Genomic DNA, 4,692 nt, shown 5'->3' with positions numbered 1-4,692 from the left:
TTTATTTTAGTAACTCAACTTCAGATTTTGATTTCTGACTGCAAGCTGCATTCTGCTAAGCTAGTGGAAAGAAACTTTAACCTCAGTCCCCTGTGGGGTTTCCCCATCTCTCCCCAGGATTGTGTCACACTCCTGGATCTTGTGCAATGTTAAGACTCTGGGGTAGGCTGTCGTCAGGTCTTCCCACACCTGTCCAGCTTTTTTGTTTGTTTTTTTTTTGTTTTTGTCTTCTTCACCCTTCAGGTATAGAGGCTCTCAGTCACACCCACACGCAGCTTAGGCAGGGGGTCTTGGGTGAGGCTGTCTCTGGTCCTATTGTCCTGTGTGTGCCCTACAGCCATTGCCTGCCTTCTGTGCCATCTTGCTGCCTTCCAGGTGGTGCCTCCAGGGAGTGAGGTACCCTCTGCTCCTTGACCTCTCTTCTCTCCCGCTAGCCCCTAGGGGAGTCTCTTTAGAGGCTGAGGGAAGTTTTCAGTTCAGGCTCCTTTTCGAGCCTCCCTTACCCTGAGGACTTTTGTTAAACAAAAGGTGGAAAGGCTAATGGGAGTAGTTCTGCCCTTTTTCTCTGGTGCAGTCTTCCTCTGAGGCAAAGAAGATCAGAGGTAGGGGAGGGAAATAGTTCAGTGGTAGAGCGCATGCTTAACATGCTTGAAGTCCTGGGTTCAATTCCCAGCATCTCCATTAAGGAAAAAAAGAGCAGAGGCAAGTTATGTGAATATGTTTGGGGGATGTGTAGAGAGAAGATGTGAAGAGGGATGAATGATTATCATTGCAAAATATTATTCTTTCAAAACCCTATGAATGTAGATACACACACTCATCAAAATGGCAGGGGCGGTAACAGGAGAGGCAAAGGGGACTAGAAGGAAGGGAGAATCCAACTCAAATGAGATTGAAAGGGTCTCTGTGTTAAGACATAGCTGCACACTCTCAATGGGGCCTTTTAAAATTGGATGACATGCAAAAGGATGGTTCTTAAAAATGACTGTTGAGTATAAGAAGGCTCCATAGTATAGCAGGCAATGATCCAATGGCCTGGGGGGCAACTGGAATGTAGGATAGTTTGTGGGGAGGTGGGTATGGGTAAGCAGAAGGAAGAGAGAGAAAATTTCTCTGAAATCATTTCTCCTACTACTTTGTGAAGCTAGGACCACTGCCTCAAAGAATGTTAGTGCTGTGGAAGATTACTGGAAAGCCTATAGTTTTATCATTTAATTTTCTAAAGGAAGGAAAGCTAATGACCCTTGCTCTGAGTTGTCTAGTCGATGGCAAGAATGGAACTAAACTCACGTCTCTGAGTCCTTGCTGTTCATGCTCTCCAGAACATTCTTACATATTGAAAAGGGATTTAACCACTGGGTTATTTTAAGGCTAAGAACAAATCTTCATGAGTAACAGTACAACATTATTTTAATGGATTTCAAAACAAAACTCTTTGTCAATATAACTGTTCCAGGCAGTTTATTTCCAGGAACTGAAGATGTCATCTGAGGACTTGGACTGCACGCAGTGAATCACTACTGTGTTCTTAGACTCAGAAGGCCAGGCCAGCTGCATGGCCAGATGGCCCTCTAGCCCCAATGGGCCTCTCCTGCTGGCCTGAGAACTAGAAGCAGAGGGGAGAGAGAGAGAGAGAGGAAGGGAGAAATTATAGCCAGTGGCTGCTGCAACTCCAGCTATTGATCCAATTTCAGCCTTGTGCACAGTGATGGTCTGGCTGCCAGAAGGATAACACATATTCTAGGCAAAAAGAGAATGGCCAAGGACCTGGGTGACTTGTTTCAATAAATGAGTGTTGTCTCATGAGCATCCAGTGAAGTGAAGCTCATTTCATTTTCTCCCCTTTGGTGTTATTTGAAGGGGCGTATGTTGTGATTTTATTTTGACTTTGCTACTCAAATTATGGTTGCCAGCAGCATTGGTGTCACTGGGAGCAGGTTAAAAATGCAGAATCTAAGTCCCCACACCAAACCCAGTGGCTCAGATTCTGCCTTTTTAACAAGATCCCCAAGTGATTCACAGGCACCTTGGGACTGAGAAACACTTTAAAGGGAAACCAAGTCAGCTCTTAGTACTGGGCCAACAGGATTGGGTAGCAAACTTAGCTGCAGGCAGCATTGTGGGGATGGTGGTGCAAAGAAGACTAGATTGAGGTATGAGACCTGGTTTGAGACTCGATTCTGCCATTTTCCTCCGTGTGACCTTAGGGAAATTACATCCTTTCTTTAGGCATTGATTTCCTCTTCTTTAAAATGGGAGACTAACATCTGACTTGTTTACCCCAGGACTATGGTAAGGATGGAATGAGATACTGTATCAAGAAAATGTTCTGTGAAATAGATCATTTTGTCAAATGCAAGAGCATGAAGATTGTTATAGTTGTTCAGATCTACCTAAAATGAAATTTGGGCTTTTTTGACTTTTGAAATGAGTCATAGCACGTCTAAGTCAATTACGAAGAAAATGTACGTGACAGGCAAGGGCAACACGTGAATCCAGGAAATGTCTCCTCTGATCCACTTTCTTCCCAGATGAACATCGAATTCTGACTCATAAAAATGGACACAGTCAGGCACTGTCTATGAAGTTAGCAGTGGTTCTCAGCCCGAGCTTTATTACAACTATCATCTGGGGAGATCTTTTAAAAACTATTGTTGCCTGAGTTCCAACTCAGACCAATTGAATCAGAACCACCAGGGCTGGGCTAAAGGTATTAATTTTTAAAAGCTCTCCAAGTGATTTTAATGCATAGCCAGGGTTGAGAACCATGGAGAAAGAGCCCAGTCAGGACAAGCTGCTATGTACAACTGAACATTCCTTGTCATGGCCAACTGGGGAATAAAACTGGGACAGGGAAATACTTCTGTGTTTCCCCCTCATGTTTCCAAAATCCCTCTTAAAGGAAATTATTTTCAAAGTGAACTTGGAGAACTGAGGAAGAAGATAGTCTCATTTTACAGCACCAGAAACTCTGAACATAAAGAATTCTTTAGGTGGTCTGCTGTGATGTGATGCGGCACCACTGTTCTGGTTTATCAGGCTTTGTAAATGGGACCAGGCAAAACAGGGATGCTGAAAACTAAGGAACGGGCACTTGGACTCAAAGGAAACCCAGGCAAAAAAAAAAAAAAAAAGTGTATTGGTTAGGGAAAGGCTGGAGACTGTGAGTTAGGAGGAAAGATCCAGAAACTTGAAGATCACTCGGCAAGAGCAGGGCTGGGCACAGTGGGTTGCTCTGGAGCCAGGTAAACCTCCTGGAGCCTTTTGTCTTTGCTCTGGTCACCGAGGGCATGGACTTTCATCCTGGGTTCTTGTGTCTATGCTCCAGGGACCTCCTCTTTTCTGGTCAACTTAACTGAGGGTGTGATCGACTCCTCTTACACTATTTCTGAGGAATGTGGTCAGAAAGCCTCTCTTCACTTTTTCAGTATCAGCAGTTCCTCAAAATGAGAGTGGTCCGCCAAGAGGAACCAGAGCACAATGCTACAATAGTTGTATTCTCTCTGCCACCTAAAATGCTTTGTGTTCTGAAACATGAGACACAGGGACATTGGCTGTGTGAACTACATGTCTCATGTATATCCAGGGATTGAGTTCATTCAATTTCCTTTTCCCAAACAGCCTTTGCCTATCCCTCCATACCTACTGACTCCAAGATCCACTGGGCCACCTTTGTCAGTTAGCATTAGTTTGTCTTTCTAGTAGAGGACCCTACCCCCTCACATATCATCTGAATCTTGCTAGTTAAGGATCGGATCCCTCCGCTTGTCCCTCTCAGAACCAGCCCTGACTCAGGGCCTGAACACACTGGACACAGACTGTCCAAAGCAGAGGCAGCACACAACTCCTTTCCTGTGAAGAGATACGACCCAGCCTCTTCTCCATATCTTTTCTCATCAGATTACCTCTCACTGGCTACCATGAAAACCCACGGGATTTGGGGCCAACACTTTCCCCAATCCTCTTTAGTGGAGAGCAGCTATTAGAAAAGCAAAAGAGACCTATGGCTTCGTTGTCTCTATACTTTGTATCCTGGGGAATAAAAAAGAAAACCAGATAGATCAGCAGCTATTTTATGGGTTGTTAAAAAATGTAGGCTATCCTTAGTGTAAGATCGCTTCCATATGTGCAGATTAGCTGTTACTATTTACAAAATGTCTGGCAGTTTCCTAGTGTCCAAGAGATTTAAAAATTGTAGGGAAAAAAAGAAATAAATGAAAAGGAACAAATGTCTTTTTGAAGTTTCCCCTATTTTTTTCTCCTGCTCCTGTCCTCTTTCTCAATTTTGAAGAAATGGTAGCTGGAAGGGACAAATCCTCTGGGGTCAGAAGGGTGGCCTCACCCCTCAGCCCGGCCTCTGAATTACTGTTCAACAGTTTGTTTCATTTCTTCAAATCCCATTTTCCTTTTGTGAGGTTTCAACATAGTAACGTCTTTGGCTTTGTCAGTAGTTTTAAACATTTTAAGCAGTCCCAGCACAAGAGATTCTTTTTTTCTCATATACAATGTATAGAGCCTTGCCTCCAAACACCGCAGCATTTAATTCTCGTTAAAAAAAAAAAAAAAAAGGGGAATGAGTTCAATGAGCCCAGACTCTTGCATCTTCTCATAGAAAGTGCTAAATTCCTTAACTTGAGATGTCTGGTTTTCCTTAAATAACAGTAATCTTCTGATGTTAACAAAAGCTATTAA

This window comes from Vicugna pacos, chromosome 5 (genome assembly GCF_048564905.1).
Source record: "Vicugna pacos chromosome 5, VicPac4, whole genome shotgun sequence".
NCBI lineage: Eukaryota > Metazoa > Chordata > Mammalia > Artiodactyla > Camelidae > Vicugna > Vicugna pacos.
The sequence above is the reverse complement of the archived record's forward strand: the minus strand, read 5'-3'. Positions refer to the sequence as shown.